Raw genomic sequence first — 27,500 nt, 5'->3', positions numbered from 1 at the left:
GTTCCCGATTCCACAAAATTATAAAAAGTATACGGCTGTGTAGCAGGGATCAAAACGAGTAATTTCGTGTATAAAGTTTAATTAATATCCCATTAGTTTGCCGGGAAACATCGATTATTCCGATCTAGAAAGAGACAGAGACAGACGATCCGCGTTATGTTAAATATTTCAAGGTTCCCGATTCCACAAAATTATAAAAAGTATACGGCTGTGTAGCGGGGATCAAAACGAGTAATTTCGTGTATAAAGTTTAATTAAACTCCCATTAGTTTGCCGGGAAACATCGATTATTCCGATCTAGAAAGAGACAGAGATAGACGATCCGCGTTATGTTAAATATCTCCAGGTTACCGATTCCACAAAATTATAAAAAGTATACGGCTGTGTAGCGGGGATCAAAACGAGTAATTTCATGTATAAAGTTTAATTAAACTCCCAATAGTCTGCCGGGAAACATCGATTATTCCGATCTAGAAAGAGACAGAGACAGTCGATCCGCGTTATGTTAAATATTTCAAGGTTTCCGATTCCACAAAATTATAAAAAGTATACGGCTGTGTAGCGGGGATCAAAACGAGTAATTTCGTGTATAAAGTTTAATTAATCTCCCATTACTTTGCCGGGAAACATCGATTATTCCGATCTAGAAAGAGACAGAGATAGACGATCCGCGTTATGTTAAATATCTCCAGGTTACCGATTCCACAAAATTATAAAAAGTATACGGCTGTGTAGCGGGGATCAAAACGAGTAATTTCATGTATAAAGTTTAATTAAACTCCCAATAGTTTGCCGGGAAACATCGATTATTCCGATCTAGAAAGAGACAGAGACAGACGATCCGCGTTATGTTAAATATTTCAAGGTTCCCGATTCCACAAAATTATAAAAAGTATACGGCTGTGTAGCGGGGATCAAAACGAGTAATTTCGTGTATAAAGTTTAATTAATATCCCATTACATTGCCGGGAAACATCAATACTTCGATCGCGCGAGAGAGACAGAGAAACGAACAGTCTTTTTTTCGATTTACGGCTAAAATAAATTTTTCTCATTTTATTCAATAACATATTCTTGCTTAGATAACTTTTTTACATAGGGATTAAGCATTTAGAACGATATAATGTTTAAAATAAGGGCACTTTACTCTTGACATTTTACGGTTTTTTCAATTTTCTGAAAAATCCTATCATTAGATTTTTTTAAAAATACGATAATCTTGCATAACTAACGTTTCTACATAGGGATTAAGCATTTAGAACGAAATCTAATGTCAGAAAATGGCACTTTACTCTTGACATTTTTCGGTTTTTTCAATTTTCTGGAAAATCCTATCATTAGATTTTTTTAAAAATACGATATTCTTGCTTAACTAACGTTTTTACATAGGGATTAAGTATTTAGAACGAAATCTAATGTAGGAAAATGGTACTTTACTCTTGATCGGTACGTTGGGACTTTGAAAATATTCGGGCGTACGCGGCGCGCTCGGCGCTTCGAACAGCTCCGGTGTCCCCATTATTTTCGATTTACGGCTAAAATAAATTTTTCTAATTTTTTTCAATAACATATTCCTGCTAAAATAACTTTTTTACATAGGGATTAAGCATTTAGAACGATACATTGTTTAAAATAAGGGCACTTTACTCTTGACATTTTACGGTTTTTTCAATTTTCTGAAAAATCCTATCATTAGATTTTTTTAAAAATACGATATTCTTGCTTAACTAACGTTTCTACATAGGGATTAAGCATTTAGAACGAAATCTAATGTCAGAAAATGGCACTTTACTCTTGACATTTTTCGGTTTTTTCAATTTTCTGGGAAATCCTATCATTAGATTTTTTTAAAAATACGATATTCTTGCTTAACTAACGTTTTTACATAGGTATTAAGCATTTAGAACGAAATCTAATGTAGGAAAATGGTACTTTACTCTTGATCGGTACGTTGGGACTTTGAAAATATTCGGGCGTACGCGGCGCGCTCGGCGCTTCGAACAGCTCCGGTGTCCCCATTATTTTCGATTTACGGCTAAAATAAATTTTTCTAATTTTTTTCAATAACATATTCCTGCTAAAATAACTTTTTTACATAGGGATTAAGCATTTAGAACGATACATTGTTTAAAATAAGGGCACTTTACTCTTGACATTTTACGGTTTTTTCAAATTTCTGAAAAATACTATCATTAGATTTTTTTAAAAATACGATATTCTTGCTTAACTAACGTCTCTACATAGGGATTAAGCATTTAGAACGAAATCTAATGTCAGAAAATGGCACTTTACTCTTGACATTTTTCGGTTTTTTCAATTTTCTGGGAAATCCTATCATTAGATTTTTTTAAAAATACGATATTCTTGCTTAACTAACGTTTTTACATAGGTATTAAGCATTTAGAACGAAATCTAATGTAGGAAAATGGTACTTTACTCTTGATCGGTACGTTGGGACTTTGAAAATATTCGGGCGTTCCAATCGCTCGTCTGTTGCATCATAGCGCGTCTCGGCGCAATCGACCGATTCGCTCGATCCATTATTTTCGATTTACGGCTAAAATAAATTTTTCTCATTTTATTCAATAACATATTCTTGCTTAAATAACTTTTTTACATAGGGATTAAGCATTTAGAACGATACATTGTTTAAAATAAGGGCACTTTACTCTTGACATTTTACGGTTTTTTCAATTTTCTGAAAAATCCTATCATTAGATTTTTTTTAGAATACGATATTCTTGCTTAACTAACGTTTCTACATAGGGATTAAGCATTTAGAACGAAATCTAATGTCAGAAAATGGCACTTTACTCTTGACATTTTCCGGTTTTTTCAATTTTCTGGAAAATCCTATCATTAGATTTTTTTAAAAATACGATATTCTTGCTTAACTAACGTTTTTACATAGGGATTAAGTATTTAGAACGAAATCTAATGTAGGAAAATGGTACTTTACTCTTGATCGGTACGTTGGGACTTTGAAAATATTCGGGCGTACGCGGCGCGCTCGGCGCTTCGAACAGCTCCGGTGTCCCCATTATTTTCGATTTACGGCTAAAATAAATTTTTCTAATTTTTTTCAATAACATATTCCTGCTAAAATAACTTTTTTACATAGGGATTAAGCATTTAGAACGATACATTGTTTAAAATAAGGGCACTTTACTCTTGACATTTTACGGTTTTTTCAATTTTCTGAAAAATCCTATCATTAGATTTTTTTAAAAATACGATATTCTTGCTTAACTAACGTTTCTACATAGGGATTAAGCATTTAGAACGAAATCTAATGTCAGAAAATGGCACTTTACTCTTGACATTTTTCGGTTTTTTCAATTTTCTGGGAAATCCTATCATTAGATTTTTTTAAAAATACGATATTCTTGCTTAACTAACGTTTTTACATAGGTATTAAGCATTTAGAACGAAATCTAATGTAGGAAAATGGTACTTTACTCTTGATCGGTACGTTGGGACTTTGAAAATATTCGGGCGTTCCAATCGCTCGTCTGTTGCATCATAGCGCGTCTCGGCGCAATCGACCGATTCGCTCGATCCATTATTTTCGATTTACGGCTAAAATAAATTTTTCTCATTTTATTCAATAACATATTCTTGCTTAAATAACTTTTTTACATAGGGATTAAGCATTTAGAACGATACATTGTTTAAAATAAGGGCACTTTACTCTTGACATTTTACGGTTTTTTCAATTTTCTGAAAAATCCTATCATTAGATTTTTTTAAAAATACGATATTCTTGCTTAACTAACGTTTTTACATAGGGATTAAGTATTTAGAACGAAATCTAATGTAGGAAAATGGTACTTTACTCTTGATCGGTACGTTGGGACTTTGAAAATATTCGGGCGTACGCGACGCGCTCGGCGCTTCGAACAGCTCCGGTGTCCCCATTATTTTCGATTTACGGCTAAAATAAATTTTTCTAATTTTTTTCAATAACATATTCCTGCTAAAATAACTTTTTTACATAGGGATTAAGCATTTAGAACGATACATTGTTTAAAATAAGGGCACTTTACTCTTGATATTTTACGGTTTTTTCAATTTTCTGAAAAATCCTATCATTAGATTTTTTTAAAAATACGATATTCTTGCTTAACTAACGTTTTTACATAGGGATTAAGCATTTAGAACGAAATCTAATGTAGGAAAATGGTACTTTACTCTTGACCGGTACGTTGGGACTTTGAAAATATTCGGGCGTTCCAATCGCTCGTCTGTTGCATCATAGCGCGTCTCGGCGCAATCGACCGATTCGCTCGACCCATTATTTTCGATTTACGGCTAAAATAAATTTTTCTCATTTTATTCAATAACATATTCTTGCTTAGATAACTTTTTTACATAGGGATTAAGCATTTAGAACGATATAATGTTTAAAATAAGGGCACTTTACTCTTGACATTTTACGGTTTTTTCAATTTTCTGAAAAATCCTATCATTAGATTTTTTTAAAAATACGATAATCTTGCTTAACTAACGTTTCTACATAGGGATTAAGCATTTAGAACGAAATCTAATGTCAGAAAATGGCACTTTACTCTTGACATTTTTCGGTTTTTTCAATTTTCTGGAAAATCCTATCATTAGATTTTTTTAAAAATACGATATTCTTGCTTAACTAACGTTTTTACATAGGGATTAAGCATTTAGAACGAAATCTAATGTAGGAAAATGGTACTTTACTCTTGACCGGTACGTTGGGACTTTGAAAATATTCGGGCGTTCCAATCGCTCGTCTGTTGCATCATAGCGCGTCTCGGCGCAATCGACCGATTCGCTCGATCCATTATTTTCGATTTACGGCTAAAATAAATTTTTCTCATTTTATTCAATAACATATTCTTGCTTAAATAACTTTTTTACATAGGGATTAAGCATTTAGAACGATACATTGTTTAAAATAAGGGCACTTTACTCTTGACATTTTACGGTTTTTTCAATTTTCTGAAAAATCCTATCATTAGATTTTTTTAAGAATACGATATTCTTGCTTAACTAACGTTTCTACATAGGGATTAAGCATTTAGAACGAAATCTAATGTCAGAAAATGGCACTTTACTCTTGACATTTTTCGGTTTTTTCAATTTTCTGGAAAATCCTATCATTAGATTTTTTTAAAAATACGATATTCTTGCTTAACTAACGTTTTTACATAGGGATTAAGTATTTAGAACGAAATCTAATGTAGGAAAATGGTACTTTACTCTTGATCGGTACGTTGGGACTTTGAAAATATTCGGGCGTACGCGGCGCGCTCGGCGCTTCGAACAGCTCCGGTGTCCCCATTATTTTCGATTTACGGCTAAAATAAATTTTTCTAATTTTTTTCAATAACATATTCCTGCTAAAATAACTTTTTTACATAGGGATTAAGCATTTAGAACGATACATTGTTTAAAATAAGGGCACTTTACTCTTGACATTTTACGGTTTTTTCAATTTTCTGAAAAATCCTATCATTAGATTTTTTTAAAAATACGATATTCTTGCTTAACTAACGTTTTTACATAGGTATTAAGCATTTAGAACGAAATCTAATGTAGGAAAATGGTACTTTACTCTTGATCGGTACGTTGGGACTTTGAAAATATTCGGGCGTTCCAATCGCTCGTCTGTTGCATCATAGCGCGTCTCGGCGCAATCGACCGATTCGCTCGATCCATTATTTTCGATTTACGGCTAAAATAAATTTTTCTCATTTTATTCAATAACATATTCTTGCTTAAATAACTTTTTTACATAGGGATTAAGCATTTAGAACGATACATTGTTTAAAATAAGGGCACTTTACTCTTGACATTTTACGGTTTTTTCAATTTTCTGAAAAATCCTATCATTAGATTTTTTTTAGAATACGATATTCTTGCTTAACTAACGTTTCTACATAGGGATTAAGCATTTAGAACGAAATCTAATGTCAGAAAATGGCACTTTACTCTTGACATTTTCCGGTTTTTTCAATTTTCTGGAAAATCCTATCATTAGATTTTTTTAAAAATACGATATTCTTGCTTAACTAACGTTTTTACATAGGGATTAAGTATTTAGAACGAAATCTAATGTAGGAAAATGGTACTTTACTCTTGATCGGTACGTTGGGACTTTGAAAATATTCGGGCGTACGCGGCGCGCTCGGCGCTTCGAACAGCTCCGGTGTCCCCATTATTTTCGATTTACGGCTAAAATAAATTTTTCTAATTTTTTTCAATAACATATTCCTGCTAAAATAACTTTTTTACATAGGGATTAAGCATTTAGAACGATACATTGTTTAAAATAAGGGCACTTTACTCTTGACATTTTACGGTTTTTTCAATTTTCTGAAAAATCCTATCATTAGATTTTTTTAAAAATACGATATTCTTGCTTAACTAACGTTTCTACATAGGGATTAAGCATTTAGAACGAAATCTAATGTCAGAAAATGGCACTTTACTCTTGACATTTTTCGGTTTTTTCAATTTTCTGGGAAATCCTATCATTAGATTTTTTTAAAAATACGATATTCTTGCTTAACTAACGTTTTTACATAGGTATTAAGCATTTAGAACGAAATCTAATGTAGGAAAATGGTACTTTACTCTTGATCGGTACGTTGGGACTTTGAAAATATTCGGGCGTTCCAATCGCTCGTCTGTTGCATCATAGCGCGTCTCGGCGCAATCGACCGATTCGCTCGATCCATTATTTTCGATTTACGGCTAAAATAAATTTTTCTCATTTTATTCAATAACATATTCTTGCTTAAATAACTTTTTTACATAGGGATTAAGCATTTAGAACGATACATTGTTTAAAATAAGGGCACTTTACTCTTGACATTTTACGGTTTTTTCAATTTTCTGAAAAATCCTATCATTAGATTTTTTTAAGAATACGATATTCTTGCTTAACTAACGTTTCTACATAGGGATTAAGCATTTAGAACGAAATCTAATGTCAGAAAATGGCACTTTACTCTTGACATTTTTCGGTTTTTTCAATTTTCTGGAAAATCCTATCATTAGATTTTTTTAAAAATACGATATTCTTGCTTAACTAACGTTTTTACATAGGGATTAAGTATTTAGAACGAAATCTAATGTAGGAAAATGGTACTTTACTCTTGATCGGTACGTTGGGACTTTGAAAATATTCGGGCGTACGCGGCGCGCTCGGCGCTTCGAACAGCTCCGGTGTCCCCATTATTTTCGATTTACGGCTAAAATAAATTTTTCTAATTTTTTTCAATAACATATTCCTGCTAAAATAACTGTTTTACATAGGGATTAAGCATTTAGAACGATACATTGTTTAAAATAAGGGCACTTTACTCTTGATATTTTACGGTTTTTTCAATTTTCTGAAAAATCCTATCATTAGATTTTTTTAAAAATACGATATTCTTGCTTAACTAACGTTTCTACATAGGGATTAAGCATTTAGAACGAAATCTAATGTCAGAAAATGGCACTTTACTCTTGACATTTTTCGGTTTTTTCAATTTTCTGGGAAATCCTATCATTAGATTTTTTTAAAAATACGATATTCTTGCTTAACTAACGTTTTTACATCGGGATTAAGCATTTAGAACGAAATCTAATGTAGGAAAATGGTACTTTACTCTTGATCGGTACGTTGGGACTTTGAAAATATTCGGGCGTTCCAATCGCTCGTCTGTTGCATCATAGCGCGTCTCGGCGCAATCGACCGATTCGCTCGATCCATTATTTTCGATTTACGGCTAAAATAAATTTTTCTCATTTTATTCAATAACATATTCTTGCTTAAATAACTGTTTTACATAGGGATTAAGCATTTAGAACGATACATTGTTTAAAATAAGGGCACTTTACTCTTGATATTTTACGGTTTTTTCAATTTTCTGAAAAATCCTATCATTAGATTTTTTTAAAAATACGATATTCTTGCTTAACTAACGTTTCTACATAGGGATTAAGCATTTAGAACGAAATCTAATGTCAGAAAATGGCACTTTACTCTTGACATTTTTCGGTTTTTTCAATTTTCTGGGAAATCCTATCATTAGATTTTTTTAAAAATACGATATTCTTGCTTAACTAACGTTTTTACATAGGGATTAAGCATTTAGAACGAAATCTAATGTAGGAAAATGGTACTTTACTCTTGATCGGTACGTTGGGACTTTGAAAATATTCGGGCGTACGCGGCGCGCTCGGCGCTTCGAACAGCTCCGGTGTCCCCATTATTTTCGATTTACGGCTAAAATAAATTTTTCTAATTTTTTTCAATAACATATTCCTGCTAAAATAACTGTTTTACATAGGGATTAAGCATTTAGAACGATACATTGTTTAAAATAAGGGCACTTTACTCTTGATATTTTACGGTTTTTTCAATTTTCTGAAAAATCCTATCATTAGATTTTTTTAAAAATACGATATTCTTGCTTAACTAACGTTTCTACATAGGGATTAAGCATTTAGAACGAAATCTAATGTCAGAAAATGGCACTTTACTCTTGACATTTTTCGGTTTTTTCAATTTTCTGGGAAATCCTATCATTAGATTTTTTTAAAAATACGATATTCTTGCTTAACTAACGTTTTTACATAGGGATTAAGCATTTAGAACGAAATCTAATGTAGGAAAATGGTACTTTACTCTTGATCGGTACGTTGGGACTTTGAAAATATTCGGGCGTTCCAATCGCTCGTCTGTTGCATCATAGCGCGTCTCGGCGCAATCGACCGATTCGCTCGACCCATTATTTTCGATTTACGGCTAAAATAAATTTTTCTCATTTTATTCAATAACATATTCTTGCTTAGATAACTTTTTTACATAGGGATTAAGCATTTAGAACGATATAATGTTTAAAATAAGGGCACTTTACTCTTGACATTTTACGGTTTTTTCAATTTTCTGAAAAATCCTACCATTAGATTTTTTTAAAAATACGATATTCTTGCTTAACTAACGTTTCTACATAGGGATTAAGCATTTAGAACGAAATCTAATGTCAGAAAATGGCACTTTACTCTTGACATTTTTCGGTTTTTTCAATTTTCTGGAAAATCCTATCATTAGATTTTTTTTAAAATACGATATTCTTGCTTAACTAACGTTTTTACATAGGGATTAAGCATTTAGAACGAAATCTAATGTAGGAAAATGGTACTTTACTCTTGACCGGTACGTTGGGACTTTGAAAATATTCGGGCGTTCCAATCGCTCGTCTGTTGCATCATAGCGCGTCTCGGCGCAATCGACCGATTCGCTCGACCCATTATTTTCGATTTACGGCTAAAATAAATTTTTCTCATTTTATTCAATAACATATTCTTGCTTAGATAACTTTTTTACATAGGGATTAAGCATTTAGAACGATATAATGTTTAAAATAAGGGCACTTTACTCTTGACATTTTACGGTTTTTTCAATTTTCTGAAAAATCCTATCATTAGATTTTTTTAAAAATACGATAATCTTGCATAACTAACGTTTCTACATAGGGATTAAGCATTTAGAACGAAATCTAATGTCAGAAAATGGCACTTTACTCTTGACATTTTTCGGTTTTTTCAATTTTCTGGAAAATCCTATCATTAGATTTTTTTAAAAATACGATATTCTTGCTTAACTAACGTTTTTACATAGGGATTAAGTATTTAGAACGAAATCTAATGTAGGAAAATGGTACTTTACTCTTGATCGGTACGTTGGGACTTTGAAAATATTCGGGCGTACGCGGCGCGCTCGGCGCTTCGAACAGCTCCGGTGTCCCCATTATTTTCGATTTACGGCTAAAATAAATTTTTCTAATTTTTTTCAATAACATATTCCTGCTAAAATAACTGTTTTACATAGGGATTAAGCATTTAGAACGATACATTGTTTAAAATAAGGGCACTTTACTCTTGATATTTTACGGTTTTTTCAATTTTCTGAAAAATCCTATCATTAGATTTTTTTAAAAATACGATATTCTTGCTTAACTAACGTTTCTACATAGGGATTAAGCATTTAGAACGAAATCTAATGTCAGAAAATGGCACTTTACTCTTGACATTTTTCGGTTTTTTCAATTTTCTGGGAAATCCTATCATTAGATTTTTTTAAAAATACGATATTCTTGCTTAACTAACGTTTTTACATAGGGATTAAGCATTTAGAACGAAATCTAATGTAGGAAAATGGTACTTTACTCTTGATCGGTACGTTGGGACTTAGAAAATATTCGGCCGTACGCGGCGCGTCTCGGCGCTTCGAACAGCTCCGGTGTCCCCATTATTTTCGATTTACGGCTAAAATAAATTTTTCTAATTTTTTTCAATAACATATTCTTGCTTAAATAACTTTTTTACATAGGGATTAAGCATTTAGAACGATACATTGTTTAAAATAATGGCACTTTACTCTTGACATTTTACGGTTTTTTCAATTTTCTGAAAAATCCTATCATTAGATTTTTTTAAAAATACGATATTCTTGCTTAACTAACGTTTCTACATAGGGATTAAGCATTTAGAACGAAATCTAATGTCAGAAAATGGCACTTTACTCTTGACATTTTTCGGTTTTTTCAATTTTCTGGGAAATCCTATCATTAGATTTTTTTAAAAATACGATATTCTTGCTTAACTAACGTTTTTACATAGGTATTAAGCATTTAGAACGAAATCTAATGTAGGAAAATGGTACTTTACTCTTGATCGGTACGTTGGGACTTTGAAAATATTCGGGCGTACGCGGCGCGCTCGGCGCTTCGAACAGCTCCGGTGTCCCCATTATTTTCGATTTACGGCTAAAATAAATTTTTCTAATTTTTTTCAATAACATATTCCTGCTAAAATAACTTTTTTACATAGGGATTAAGCATTTAGAACGATACATTGTTTAAAATAAGGGCACTTTACTCTTGACATTTTACGGTTTTTTCAAATTTCTGAAAAATACTATCATTAGATTTTTTTAAAAATACGATATTCTTGCTTAACTAACGTTTCTACATAGGGATTAAGCATTTAGAACGAAATCTAATGTCAGAAAATGGCACTTTACTCTTGACATTTTTCGGTTTTTTCAATTTTCTGGGAAATCCTATCATTAGATTTTTTTAAAAATACGATATTCTTGCTTAACTAACGTTTTTACATAGGTATTAAGCATTTAGAACGAAATCTAATGTAGGAAAATGGTACTTTACTCTTGATCGGTACGTTGGGACTTTGAAAATATTCGGGCGTTCCAATCGCTCGTCTGTTGCATCATAGCGCGTCTCGGCGCAATCGACCGATTCGCTCGATCCATTATTTTCGATTTACGGCTAAAATAAATTTTTCTCATTTTATTCAATAACATATTCTTGCTTAAATAACTTTTTTACATAGGGATTAAGCATTTAGAACGATACATTGTTTAAAATAAGGGCACTTTACTCTTGACATTTTACGGTTTTTTCAATTTTCTGAAAAATCCTATCATTAGATTTTTTTTAGAATACGATATTCTTGCTTAACTAACGTTTCTACATAGGGATTAAGCATTTAGAACGAAATCTAATGTCAGAAAATGGCACTTTACTCTTGACATTTTCCGGTTTTTTCAATTTTCTGGAAAATCCTATCATTAGATTTTTTTAAAAATACGATATTCTTGCTTAACTAACGTTTTTACATAGGGATTAAGTATTTAGAACGAAATCTAATGTAGGAAAATGGTACTTTACTCTTGATCGGTACGTTGGGACTTTGAAAATATTCGGGCGTACGCGGCGCGCTCGGCGCTTCGAACAGCTCCGGTGTCCCCATTATTTTCGATTTACGGCTAAAATAAATTTTTCTAATTTTTTTCAATAACATATTCCTGCTAAAATAACTTTTTTACATAGGGATTAAGCATTTAGAACGATACATTGTTTAAAATAAGGGCACTTTACTCTTGACATTTTACGGTTTTTTCAATTTTCTGAAAAATCCTATCATTAGATTTTTTTAAAAATACGATATTCTTGCTTAACTAACGTTTCTACATAGGGATTAAGCATTTAGAACGAAATCTAATGTCAGAAAATGGCACTTTACTCTTGACATTTTTCGGTTTTTTCAATTTTCTGGGAAATCCTATCATTAGATTTTTTTAAAAATACGATATTCTTGCTTAACTAACGTTTTTACATAGGTATTAAGCATTTAGAACGAAATCTAATGTAGGAAAATGGTACTTTACTCTTGATCGGTACGTTGGGACTTTGAAAATATTCGGGCGTTCCAATCGCTCGTCTGTTGCATCATAGCGCGTCTCGGCGCAATCGACCGATTCGCTCGATCCATTATTTTCGATTTACGGCTAAAATAAATTTTTCTCATTTTATTCAATAACATATTCTTGCTTAAATAACTTTTTTACATAGGGATTAAGCATTTAGAACGATACATTGTTTAAAATAAGGGCACTTTACTCTTGACATTTTACGGTTTTTTCAATTTTCTGAAAAATCCTATCATTAGATTTTTTTAAAAATACGATATTCTTGCTTAACTAACGTTTTTACATAGGGATTAAGTATTTAGAACGAAATCTAATGTAGGAAAATGGTACTTTACTCTTGATCGGTACGTTGGGACTTTGAAAATATTCGGGCGTACGCGACGCGCTCGGCGCTTCGAACAGCTCCGGTGTCCCCATTATTTTCGATTTACGGCTAAAATAAATTTTTCTAATTTTTTTCAATAACATATTCCTGCTAAAATAACTTTTTTACATAGGGATTAAGCATTTAGAACGATACATTGTTTAAAATAAGGGCACTTTACTCTTGATATTTTACGGTTTTTTCAATTTTCTGAAAAATCCTATCATTAGATTTTTTTAAAAATACGATATTCTTGCTTAACTAACGTTTTTACATAGGGATTAAGCATTTAGAACGAAATCTAATGTAGGAAAATGGTACTTTACTCTTGACCGGTACGTTGGGACTTTGAAAATATTCGGGCGTTCCAATCGCTCGTCTGTTGCATCATAGCGCGTCTCGGCGCAATCGACCGATTCGCTCGACCCATTATTTTCGATTTACGGCTAAAATAAATTTTTCTCATTTTATTCAATAACATATTCTTGCTTAGATAACTTTTTTACATAGGGATTAAGCATTTAGAACGATATAATGTTTAAAATAAGGGCACTTTACTCTTGACATTTTACGGTTTTTTCAATTTTCTGAAAAATCCTATCATTAGATTTTTTTAAAAATACGATAATCTTGCTTAACTAACGTTTCTACATAGGGATTAAGCATTTAGAACGAAATCTAATGTCAGAAAATGGCACTTTACTCTTGACATTTTTCGGTTTTTTCAATTTTCTGGAAAATCCTATCATTAGATTTTTTTAAAAATACGATATTCTTGCTTAACTAACGTTTTTACATAGGGATTAAGCATTTAGAACGAAATCTAATGTAGGAAAATGGTACTTTACTCTTGACCGGTACGTTGGGACTTTGAAAATATTCGGGCGTTCCAATCGCTCGTCTGTTGCATCATAGCGCGTCTCGGCGCAATCGACCGATTCGCTCGATCCATTATTTTCGATTTACGGCTAAAATAAATTTTTCTCATTTTATTCAATAACATATTCTTGCTTAAATAACTTTTTTACATAGGGATTAAGCATTTAGAACGATACATTGTTTAAAATAAGGGCACTTTACTCTTGACATTTTACGGTTTTTTCAATTTTCTGAAAAATCCTATCATTAGATTTTTTTAAGAATACGATATTCTTGCTTAACTAACGTTTCTACATAGGGATTAAGCATTTAGAACGAAATCTAATGTCAGAAAATGGCACTTTACTCTTGACATTTTTCGGTTTTTTCAATTTTCTGGAAAATCCTATCATTAGATTTTTTTAAAAATACGATATTCTTGCTTAACTAACGTTTTTACATAGGGATTAAGTATTTAGAACGAAATCTAATGTAGGAAAATGGTACTTTACTCTTGATCGGTACGTTGGGACTTTGAAAATATTCGGGCGTACGCGGCGCGCTCGGCGCTTCGAACAGCTCCGGTGTCCCCATTATTTTCGATTTACGGCTAAAATAAATTTTTCTAATTTTTTTCAATAACATATTCCTGCTAAAATAACTTTTTTACATAGGGATTAAGCATTTAGAACGATACATTGTTTAAAATAAGGGCACTTTACTCTTGACATTTTACGGTTTTTTCAATTTTCTGAAAAATCCTATCATTAGATTTTTTTAAAAATACGATATTCTTGCTTAACTAACGTTTTTACATAGGTATTAAGCATTTAGAACGAAATCTAATGTAGGAAAATGGTACTTTACTCTTGATCGGTACGTTGGGACTTTGAAAATATTCGGGCGTTCCAATCGCTCGTCTGTTGCATCATAGCGCGTCTCGGCGCAATCGACCGATTCGCTCGATCCATTATTTTCGATTTACGGCTAAAATAAATTTTTCTCATTTTATTCAATAACATATTCTTGCTTAAATAACTTTTTTACATAGGGATTAAGCATTTAGAACGATACATTGTTTAAAATAAGGGCACTTTACTCTTGACATTTTACGGTTTTTTCAATTTTCTGAAAAATCCTATCATTAGATTTTTTTTAGAATACGATATTCTTGCTTAACTAACGTTTCTACATAGGGATTAAGCATTTAGAACGAAATCTAATGTCAGAAAATGGCACTTTACTCTTGACATTTTCCGGTTTTTTCAATTTTCTGGAAAATCCTATCATTAGATTTTTTTAAAAATACGATATTCTTGCTTAACTAACGTTTTTACATAGGGATTAAGTATTTAGAACGAAATCTAATGTAGGAAAATGGTACTTTACTCTTGATCGGTACGTTGGGACTTTGAAAATATTCGGGCGTACGCGGCGCGCTCGGCGCTTCGAACAGCTCCGGTGTCCCCATTATTTTCGATTTACGGCTAAAATAAATTTTTCTAATTTTTTTCAATAACATATTCCTGCTAAAATAACTTTTTTACATAGGGATTAAGCATTTAGAACGATACATTGTTTAAAATAAGGGCACTTTACTCTTGACATTTTACGGTTTTTTCAATTTTCTGAAAAATCCTATCATTAGATTTTTTTAAAAATACGATATTCTTGCTTAACTAACGTTTCTACATAGGGATTAAGCATTTAGAACGAAATCTAATGTCAGAAAATGGCACTTTACTCTTGACATTTTTCGGTTTTTTCAATTTTCTGGGAAATCCTATCATTAGATTTTTTTAAAAATACGATATTCTTGCTTAACTAACGTTTTTACATAGGTATTAAGCATTTAGAACGAAATCTAATGTAGGAAAATGGTACTTTACTCTTGATCGGTACGTTGGGACTTTGAAAATATTCGGGCGTTCCAATCGCTCGTCTGTTGCATCATAGCGCGTCTCGGCGCAATCGACCGATTCGCTCGATCCATTATTTTCGATTTACGGCTAAAATAAATTTTTCTCATTTTATTCAATAACATATTCTTGCTTAAATAACTTTTTTACATAGGGATTAAGCATTTAGAACGATACATTGTTTAAAATAAGGGCACTTTACTCTTGACATTTTACGGTTTTTTCAATTTTCTGAAAAATCCTATCATTAGATTTTTTTAAGAATACGATATTCTTGCTTAACTAACGTTTCTACATAGGGATTAAGCATTTAGAACGAAATCTAATGTCAGAAAATGGCACTTTACTCTTGACATTTTTCGGTTTTTTCAATTTTCTGGAAAATCCTATCATTAGATTTTTTTAAAAATACGATATTCTTGCTTAACTAACGTTTTTACATAGGGATTAAGTATTTAGAACGAAATCTAATGTAGGAAAATGGTACTTTACTCTTGATCGGTACGTTGGGACTTTGAAAATATTCGGGCGTACGCGGCGCGCTCGGCGCTTCGAACAGCTCCGGTGTCCCCATTATTTTCGATTTACGGCTAAAATAAATTTTTCTAATTTTTTTCAATAACATATTCCTGCTAAAATAACTGTTTTACATAGGGATTAAGCATTTAGAACGATACATTGTTTAAAATAAGGGCACTTTACTCTTGATATTTTACGGTTTTTTCAATTTTCTGAAAAATCCTATCATTAGATTTTTTTAAAAATACGATATTCTTGCTTAACTAACGTTTCTACATAGGGATTAAGCATTTAGAACGAAATCTAATGTCAGAAAATGGCACTTTACTCTTGACATTTTTCGGTTTTTTCAATTTTCTGGGAAATCCTATCATTAGATTTTTTTAAAAATACGATATTCTTGCTTAACTAACGTTTTTACATCGGGATTAAGCATTTAGAACGAAATCTAATGTAGGAAAATGGTACTTTACTCTTGATCGGTACGTTGGGACTTTGAAAATATTCGGGCGTTCCAATCGCTCGTCTGTTGCATCATAGCGCGTCTCGGCGCAATCGACCGATTCGCTCGATCCATTATTTTCGATTTACGGCTAAAATAAATTTTTCTCATTTTATTCAATAACATATTCTTGCTTAAATAACTGTTTTACATAGGGATTAAGCATTTAGAACGATACATTGTTTAAAATAAGGGCACTTTACTCTTGATATTTTACGGTTTTTTCAATTTTCTGAAAAATCCTATCATTAGATTTTTTTAAAAATACGATATTCTTGCTTAACTAACGTTTCTACATAGGGATTAAGCATTTAGAACGAAATCTAATGTCAGAAAATGGCACTTTACTCTTGACATTTTTCGGTTTTTTCAATTTTCTGGGAAATCCTATCATTAGATTTTTTTAAAAATACGATATTCTTGCTTAACTAACGTTTTTACATAGGGATTAAGCATTTAGAACGAAATCTAATGTAGGAAAATGGTACTTTACTCTTGATCGGTACGTTGGGACTTTGAAAATTTTCGGGCGTACGCGGCGCGCTCGGCGCTTCGAACAGCTCCGGTGTCCCCATTATTTTCGATTTACGGCTAAAATAAATTTTTCTAATTTTTTTCAATAACATATTCCTGCTAAAATAACTGTTTTACATAGGGATTAAGCATTTAGAACGATACATTGTTTAAAATAAGGGCACTTTACTCTTGATATTTTACGGTTTTTTCAATTTTCTGAAAAATCCTATCATTAGATTTTTTTAAAAATACGATATTCTTGCTTAACTAACGTTTCTACATAGGGATTAAGCATTTAGAACGAAATCTAATGTCAGAAAATGGCACTTTACTCTTGACATTTTTCGGTTTTTTCAATTTTCTGGGAAATCCTATCATTAGATTTTTTTAAAAATACGATATTCTTGCTTAACTAACGTTTTTACATAGGGATTAAGCATTTAGAACGAAATCTAATGTAGGAAAATGGTACTTTACTCTTGATCGGTACGTTGGGACTTTGAAAATATTCGGGCGTTCCAATCGCTCGTCTGTTGCATCATAGCGCGTCTCGGCGCAATCGACCGATTCGCTCGACCCATTATTTTCGATTTACGGCTAAAATAAATTTTTCTCATTTTATTCAATAACATATTCTTGCTTAGATAACTTTTTTACATAGGGATTAAGCATTTAGAACGATATAATGTTTAAAATAAGGGCACTTTACTCTTGACATTTTACGGTTTTTTCAATTTTCTGAAAAATCCTACCATTAGATTTTTTTAAAAATACGATATTCTTGCTTAACTAACGTTTCTACATAGGGATTAAGCATTTAGAACGAAATCTAATGTCAGAAAATGGCACTTTACTCTTGACATTTTTCGGTTTTTTCAATTTTCTGGAAAATCCTATCATTAGATTTTTTTTAAAATACGATATTCTTGCTTAACTAACGTTTTTACATAGGGATTAAGCATTTAGAACGAAATCTAATGTAGGAAAATGGTACTTTACTCTTGACCGGTACGTTGGGACTTTGAAAATATTCGGGCGTTCCAATCGCTCGTCTGTTGCATCATAGCGCGTCTCGGCGCAATCGACCGATTCGCTCGACCCATTATTTTCGATTTACGGCTAAAATAAATTTTTCTCATTTTATTCAATAACATATTCTTGCTTAGATAACTTTTTTACATAGGGATTAAGCATTTAGAACGATATAATGTTTAAAATAAGGGCACTTTACTCTTGACATTTTACGGTTTTTTCAATTTTCTGAAAAATCCTATCATTAGATTTTTTTAAAAATACGATAATCTTGCATAACTAACGTTTCTACATAGGGATTAAGCATTTAGAACGAAATCTAATGTCAGAAAATGGCACTTTACTCTTGACATTTTTCGGTTTTTTCAATTTTCTGGAAAATCCTATCATTAGATTTTTTTAAAAATACGATATTCTTGCTTAACTAACGTTTTTACATAGGGATTAAGTATTTAGAACGAAATCTAATGTAGGAAAATGGTACTTTACTCTTGATCGGTACGTTGGGACTTTGAAAATATTCGGGCGTACGCGGCGCGCTCGGCGCTTCGAACAGCTCCGGTGTCCCCATTATTTTCGATTTACGGCTAAAATAAATTTTTCTAATTTTTTTCAATAACATATTCCTGCTAAAATAACTGTTTTACATAGGGATTAAGCATTTAGAACGATACATTGTTTAAAATAAGGGCACTTTACTCTTGATATTTTACGGTTTTTTCAATTTTCTGAAAAATCCTATCATTAGATTTTTTTAAAAATACGATATTCTTGCTTAACTAACGTTTCTACATAGGGATTAAGCATTTAGAACGAAATCTAATGTCAGAAAATGGCACTTTACTCTTGACATTTTTCGGTTTTTTCAATTTTCTGGGAAATCCTATCATTAGATTTTTTTAAAAATACGATATTCTTGCTTAACTAACGTTTTTACATAGGGATTAAGCATTTAGAACGAAATCTAATGTAGGAAAATGGTACTTTACTCTTGATCGGTACGTTGGGACTTAGAAAATATTCGGCCGTACGCGGCGCGTCTCGGCGCTTCGAACAGCTCCGGTGTCCCCATTATTTTCGATTTACGGCTAAAATAAATTTTTCTAATTTTTTTCAATAACATATTCTTGCTTAAATAACTTTTTTACATAGGGATTAAGCATTTAGAACGATACATTGTTTAAAATAATGGCACTTTACTCTTGACATTTTACGGTTTTTTCAATTTTCTGAAAAATCCTATCATTAGATTTTTTTAAAAATACGATATTCTTGCTTAACTAACGTTTCTACATAGGGATTAAGCATTTAGAACGAAATCTAATGTCAGAAAATGGCACTTTACTCTTGACATTTTTCGGTTTTTTCAATTTTCTGGAAAATCCTATCATTAGATTTTTTTAAAAATACGATATTCTTGCTTAACTAACGTTTTTACATAGGGATTAAGCATTTAGAACGAAATCTAATGTAGGAAAATGGTACTTTACTCTTGATCGGTACGTTGGGACTTAGAAAATATTCGGCCGTACGCGGCGCGTCTCGGCGCTTCGAACAGCTCCGGTGTCCCCATTATTTTCGATTTACGGCTAAAATAAATTTTTCTAATTTTTTTCAATAACATATTCTTGCTTAAATAACTTTTTTACATAGGGATTAAGCATTTAGAACGATACATTGTTTAAAATAATGGCACTTTACTCTTGACATTTTACGGTTTTTTCAATTTTCTGAAAAATCCTATCATTAGATTTTTTTAAAAATACGATATTCTTGCTTAACTAACGTTTCTACATAGGGATTAAGCATTTAGAACGAAATCTAATGTCAGAAAATGGCACTTTACTCTTGACATTTTTCGGTTTTTTCAATTTTCTGGAAAATCCTATCATTAGATTTTTTTAAAAATACGATATTCTTGCTTAACTAACGTTTTTACATAGGGATTAAGCATTTAGAACGAAATCTAATGTAGGAAAATGGTACTTTACTCTTGACCGGTACGTTGGGACTTTGAAAATATTCGGGCGTTCCAATCGCTCGTCTGTTGCATCATAGCGCGTCTCGGCGCAATCGACCGATTCGCTCGACCCATTATTTTCGATTTACGGCTAAAATAAATTTTTCTCGTTTTATTCAATAACATATTCTTGCTTAGATAACTTTTTTACATAGGGATTAAGCATTTAGAACGATATAATGTTTAAAATAAGGGCACTTTACTCTTGACATTTTACGGTTTTTTCAATTTTCTGAAAAATCCTATCATTAGATTTTTTTAAAAATACGATAATCTTGCATAACTAACGTTTCTACATAGGGATTAAGCATTTAGAACGAAATCTAATGTCAGAAAATGGCACTTTACTCTTGACATTTTTCGGTTTTTTCAATTTTCTGGAAAATCCTATCATTAGATTTTTTTAAAAATACGATATTCTTGCTTAACTAACGTTTTTACATAGGGATTAAGTATTTAGAACGAAATCTAATGTAGGAAAATGGTACTTTACTCTTGATCGGTACGTTGGGACTTTGAAAATATTCGGGCGTACGCGGCGCGCTCGGCGCTTCGAACAGCTCCGGTGTCCCCATTATTTTCGATTTACGGCTAAAATAAATTTTTCTAATTTTTTTCAATAACATATTCCTGCTAAAATAACTGTTTTACATAGGGATTAAGCATTTAGAACGATACATTGTTTAAAATAAGGGCACTTTACTCTTGATATTTTACGGTTTTTTCAATTTTCTGAAAAATCCTATCATTAGATTTTTTTAAAAATACGATATTCTTGCTTAACTAACGTTTCTACATAGGGATTAAGCATTTAGAACGAAATCTAATGTCAGAAAATGGCACTTTACTCTTGACATTTTTCGGTTTTTTCAATTTTCTGGGAAATCCTATCATTAGATTTTTTTAAAAATACGATATTCTTGCTTAACTAACGTTTTTACATAGGGATTAAGCATTTAGAACGAAATCTAATGTAGGAAAATGGTACTTTACTCTTGATCGGTACGTTGGGACTTTGAAAATATTCGGGCGTTCCAATCGCTCGTCTGTTGCATCATAGCGCGTCTCGGCGCAATCGACCGATTCGCTCGATCCATTATTTTCGATTTACGGCTAAAATAAATTTTTCTAATTTTTTTCAATAACATATTCCTGCTAAAATAACTTTTTTACATAGGGATTAAGCATTTAGAACGATACATTGTTTAAAATAAGGGCACTTTACTCTTGACATTTTACGGTTTTTTCAATTTTCTGAAAAATCCTATCATTAGATTTTTTTAAAAATACGATATTCTTGCTTAACTAACGTTTCTACATAGGGATTAAGCATTTAGAACGAAATCTAATGTCAGAAAATGGCACTTTACTCTTGACATTTTTCGGTTTTTTCAATTTTCTGGGAAATCCTATCATTAGATTTTTTTAAAAATACGATATTCTTGCTTAACTAACGTTTTTACATAGGGATTAAGCATTTAGAACGAAATCTAATGTAGGAAAATGGTACTTTACTCTTGATCGGTACGTTGGCACTTAGAAAATATTCGGGCGTTCCAATCGCTCGTCTGTTGCATCATAGCGCGTCTCGGCGCAATCGACCGATTCGCTCGATCCATTATTTTCGATTTACGGCTAAAATAAATTTTTCTCATTTTATTCAATAACATATTCCTGCTAAAATAACTTTTTTACATAGGGATTAAGCATTTAGAACGATACATTGTTTAAAATAAGGGCACTTTACTCTTGACATTTTACGGTTTTTTCAATTTTCTGAAAAATCCTATCATTAGATTTTTTTAAAAATACGATATTCTTGCTTAACTAACGTTTCTACATAGGGATTAAGCATTTAGAACGAAATCTAATGTCAGAAAATGGCACTTTACTCTTGACATTTTTCGGTTTTTTCAATTTTCTGGAAAATCCTATCATTAGATTTTTTTAAAAATACGATATTCTTGCTTAACTAACGTTTTTACATAGGGATTAAGCATTTAGAACGAAATCTAATGTAGGAAAATGGTACTTTACTCTTGATCGGTACGTTGGGACTTAGAAAATATTCGGCCGTACGCGGCGCGTCTCGGCGCTTCGAACAGCTCCGGTGTCCCCATTATTTTCGATTTACGGCTAAAATAAATTTTTCTAATTTTTTTCAATAACATATTCTTGCTTAAATAACTTTTTTACATAGGGATTAAGCATTTAGAACGATACATTGTTTAAAATAATGGCACTTTACTCTTGACATTTTACGGTTTTTTCAATTTTCTGAAAAATCCTATCATTAGATTTTTTTAAAAATACGATATTCTTGCTTAACTAACGTTTCTACATAGGGATTAAGCATTTAGAACGAAATCTAATGTCAGAAAATGGCACTTTACTCTTGACATTTTTCGGTTTTTTCAATTTTCTGGAAAATCCTATCATTAGATTTTTTTAAAAATACGATATTCTTGCTTAACTAACGTTTTTACATAGGGATTAAGCATTTAGAACGAAATCTAATGTAGGAAAATGGTACTTTACTCTTGACCGGTACGTTGGGACTTTGAAAATATTCGGGCGTTCCAATCGCTCGTCTGTTGCATCATAGCGCGTCTCGGCGCAATCGACCGATTCGCTCGACCCATTATTTTCGATTTACGGCTAAAATAAATTTTTCTCGTTTTATTCAATAACATATTCTTGCTTAGATAACTTTTTTACATAGGGATTAAGCATTTAGAACGATATAATGTTTAAAATAAGGGCACTTTACTCTTGACATTTTACGGTTTTTTCAATTTTCTGAAAAATCCTATCATTAGATTTTTTTAAAAATACGATAATCTTGCATAACTAACGTTTCTACATAGGGATTAAGCATTTAGAACGAAATCTAATGTCAGAAAATGGCACTTTACTCTTGACATTTTTCGGTTTTTTCAATTTTCTGGAAAATCCTATCATTAGATTTTTTTAAAAATACGATATTCTTGCTTAACTAACGTTTTTACATAGGGATTAAGTATTTAGAACGAAATCTAATGTAGGAAAATGGTACTTTACTCTTGATCGGTACGTTGGGACTTTGAAAATATTCGGGCGTACGCGGCGCGCTCGGCGCTTCGAACAGCTCCGGTGTCCCCATTATTTTCGATTTACGGCTAAAATAAATTTTTCTAATTTTTTTCAATAACATATTCCTGCTAAAATAACTGTTTTACATAGGGATTAAGCATTTAGAACGATACATTGTTTAAAATAAGGGCACTTTACTCTTGATATTTTACGGTTTTTTCAATTTTCTGAAAAATCCTATCATTAGATTTTTTTAAAAATACGATATTCTTGCTTAACTAACGTTTCTACATAGGGATTAAGCATTTAGAACGAAATCTAATGTCAGAAAATGGCACTTTACTCTTGACATTTTTCGGTTTTTTCAATTTTCTGGGAAATCCTATCATTAGATTTTTTTAAAAATACGATATTCTTGCTTAACTAACGTTTTTACATAGGGATTAAGCATTTAGAACGAAATCTAATGTAGGAAAATGGTACTTTACTCTTGATCGGTACGTTGGGACTTTGAAAATATTCGGGCGTTCCAATCGCTCGTCTGTTGCATCATAGCGCGTCTCGGCGCAATCGACCGATTCGCTCGATCCATTATTTTCGATTTACGGCTAAAATAAATTTTTCTAATTTTTTTCAATAACATATTCCTGCTAAAATAACTTTTTTACATAGGGATTAAGCATTTAGAACGATACATTGTTTAAAATAAGGGCACTTTACTCTTGACATTTTACGGTTTTTTCAATTTTCTGAAAAATCCTATCATTAGATTTTTTTAAAAATACGATATTCTTGCTTAACTAACGTTTCTACATAGGGATTAAGCATTTAGAACGAAATCTAATGTCAGAAAATGGCACTTTACTCTTGACATTTTTCGGTTTTTTCAATTTTCTGGGAAATCCTATCATTAGATTTTTTTAAAAATACGATATTCTTGCTTAACTAACGTTTTTACATAGGGATTAAGCATTTAGAACGAAATCTAATGTAGGAAAATGGTACTTTACTCTTGATCGGTACGTTGGCACTTAGAAAATATTCGGGCGTTCCAATCGCTCGTCTGTTGCATCATAGCGCGTCTCGGCGCAATCGACCGATTCGCTCGATCCATTATTTTCGATTTACGGCTAAAATAAATTTTTCTCATTTTATTCAATAACATATTCCTGCTAAAATAACTTTTTTACATAGGGATTAAGCATTTAGAACGATACATTGTTTAAAATAAGGGCACTTTACTCTTGACATTTTACGGTTTTTTCAATTTTCTGAAAAATCCTATCATTAGATTTTTTTAAAAATACGATATTCTTGCTTAACTAACGTTTCTACATAGGGATTAAGCATTTAGAACGAAATCTAATGTCAGAAAATGGCACTTTACTCTTGACATTTTTCGGTTTTTTCAATTTTCTGGAAAATCCTATCATTAGATTTTTTTAAAAATACGATATTCTTGCTTAACTAACGTTTTTACATAGGGATTAAGCATTTAGAACGAAATCTAATGTAGGAAAATGGTACTTTACTCTTGATCGGTACGTTGGGACTTTGAAAATATTCGGGCGTTCCAATCGCTCGTCTGTTGCATCATAGCGCGTCTCGGCGCAATCGACCGATTCGCTCGATCCATTATTTTCGATTTACGGCTAAAATAAATTTTTCTCATTTTATTCAATAACATATTCTTGCTTAAATAACTTTTTTACATAGGGATTAAGCATTTAGAACGATACATTGTTTAAAATAAGGGCACTTTACTCTTGACATTTTACGGTTTTTTCAATTTTCTGAAAAATCCTATCATTAGATTTTTTTAAGAATACGATATTCTTGCTTAACTAACGTTTCTACATAGGGATTAAGCATTTAGAACGAAATCTAATGTCAGAAAATGGCACTTTACTCTTGACATTTTTCGGTTTTTTCAATTTTCTGGAAAATCCTATCATTAGATTTTTTTAAAAATACGATATTCTTGCTTAACTAACGTTTTTACATAGGGATTAAGTATTTAGAACGAAATCTAATGTAGGAAAATGGTACTTTACTCTTGATCGGTACGTTGGGACTTTGAAAATATTCGGGCGTACGCGGCGCGCTCGGCGCTTCGAACAGCTCCGGTGTCCCCATTATTTTCGATTTACGGCTAAAATAAATTTTTCTAATTTTTTTCAATAACATATTCCTGCTAAAATAACTTTTTTACATAGGGATTAAGCATTTAGAACGATACATTGTTTAAAATAAGGGCACTTTACTCTTGACATTTTACGGTTTTTTCAATTTTCTGAAAAATCCTATCATTAGATTTTTTTAAAAATACGATATTCTTGCTTAACTAACGTTTCTACATAGGGATTAAGCATTTAGAACGAAATCTAATGTCAGAAAATGGCACTTTACTCTTGACATTTTACGGTTTTTTCAATTTTCTGGGAAATCCTATCATTAGATTTTTTTAAAAATACGATATTCTTGCTTAACTAACGTTTTTACATAGGGATTAAGCATTTAGAACGAAATCTAATGTAGGAAAATGGTACTTTACTCTTGATCGGTACGTTGGGACTTAGAAAATATTCGGCCGTACGCGGCGCGTCTCGGCGCTTCGAACAGCTCCGGTGTCCCCATTATTTTCGATTTACGGCTAAAATAAATTTTTCTAATTTTTTTCAATTACATATTCTTGCTTAGATAACTTTTTTACATAGGGATTAAGCATTTAGAACGACATATTGTTTAAAATAATGGTACTTTACTCTTGTGATTTTTCGGTTTTTTTTGATTATTTGGAAAAATAAATTTTTGTAATTTTTTTAAATACGATATTCGTGATCAGTGAACGATTTCACATATGGATTAAGCATTTAGAATCGTGCGGAAGCGTTATTAAAAAAGTTTACTCGATGCGATGGGACTTTGAAAAGTTTGTGAAAATTTTCATATTGGGAAAAAATGTGTAATTTTTTGTCTAGTTTACGGTGGTGTAATTTATTTTAATGTTTACTATAAATTTTTTTTTCGTTCGTTCACGCGCTATGTTACAACAGCACGGCCGGGCGGTCTGTTGCCGCGGCGGTTTACACTCGTAAGCGCGCGTGCTATTCGGCCGGCGGCGCCGGCGTCCTTGCCGGCCGTTCGGTATCTATAAGAGATACACGGTCCGTGCGAGGCGGACGGAGCAGAGCGGGTTTTGGGCCAATTCTACGATCTCGGTCGAGAAGCTGTCTCAGAGCTCCTTCGGGGCTTCGGTCCTGACTGTTTCGTGCCGTTTACGTTACGGACTTTTCTCCACACAGCGTGGCCACGGGTCGGTGTCTTTGACCGAATGGCCCATATGTGGCAAGCCCTACGGGGTTGGTTACCCGTATGCACTTTGTATGTATACTCGTACTCACTGAGCAATCGACTCTTCTGTCCGAGCGATGGAAAAATTTTTTAAAATGCATCTGTAAGATTTGGAAGCAAATCGTACCAATTGAAAACTGTGGCTAAAATGAATAGCCCAGTGGAGAGAGAAAACTATCAAAAAACTGATTTTTTAAATCAAGAGGTGTCAGAAATCGAAATGCCTAGCGCGAGCGGAAGAACACGCTTTCTCGCCAGTCCAGCATGTGTCCTGTCCGTTCTTCCTCGGCTTGCCGATTTTGCCCAGATCAGAGGTTTCGTGCTTCCGGCGGTCAGAAGATCAGCGTGAGCGTACGCGCTTCCACGACTATGGCATCACCCATGTACTTTTTCCTTTGAATATATTTGAGTACATAAAAAATATTAAAACATATAGAGAGAACTGTGTCTTGGATCTTAAAAATTTGTCAATAGCGATGATATATTATTACTTAACTTGAAGTATTTGTACGTTTTAGCTGGGACGTACATTTATCTTACAAGATGTTAATAGCGAGACTCTTGAAGATAAAATTATCTTGTGATTTTATGAAGGCAAAGATAGAAACGTACGAAGCTGGCGTACGTAGAAAAATGTGATTTTACGATAGAACAAAAATATAATACGTACGTTTTTGGGCGTACGGTAAAATATCTGTATGGTAGAAAAATGAAAGAAATTGAGCGTTAAAGAAGATATGTTACAAGCGCGGAATGTGGCAAAACTTGTACATATTTGAAAGAGAAAAGTGGTGTGTCGACCTGACATATATATATGAAACAGGCGACGATGGAAAAGGATTTAAATTTTGTCCATTTTATATATACATATTGTATAGTTCCCTGGTTGATCCTGCCAGTAGTCATATGCTTGTCTCAAAGATTAAGCCATGCATGTCTCAGTACATGCCGTATTAAGGTGAAACCGCGAATGGCTCATTAAATCAGTTATGGTTTCTTAGATCGTACTAAAATTTACTTGGATAACTGTGGTAATTCTAGAGCTAATACATGCAAAACAGAGTTCCGACCAGAGATGG

The 27,500-nt window shown here is 32.4% G+C and overlaps 1 non-coding gene across 1 annotated transcript in view; it reads left to right on the top strand.

Annotated features, from left to right (window-relative positions):
* Positions 1-27,300: 27,300 nt before the first annotated feature.
* Positions 27,301-27,500, top strand: part of LOC143262045 (small subunit ribosomal RNA) — a 1,921-nt gene continuing 1,721 nt past the window's right edge. Inside the window, exon 1 of the ribosomal RNA XR_013035998.1 lies at positions 27,301-27,500. This exon is cut by the window's right edge and continues 1,721 nt beyond it. This is a non-coding gene — a ribosomal RNA (small subunit ribosomal RNA).

This window comes from Megalopta genalis, unplaced genomic scaffold (genome assembly GCF_051020955.1).
Source record: "Megalopta genalis isolate 19385.01 unplaced genomic scaffold, iyMegGena1_principal scaffold0084, whole genome shotgun sequence".
In the NCBI taxonomy this organism is placed as follows: domain Eukaryota; kingdom Metazoa; phylum Arthropoda; class Insecta; order Hymenoptera; family Halictidae; genus Megalopta; species Megalopta genalis.
This window is presented reverse-complemented; position numbering and strand designations above follow the sequence as displayed.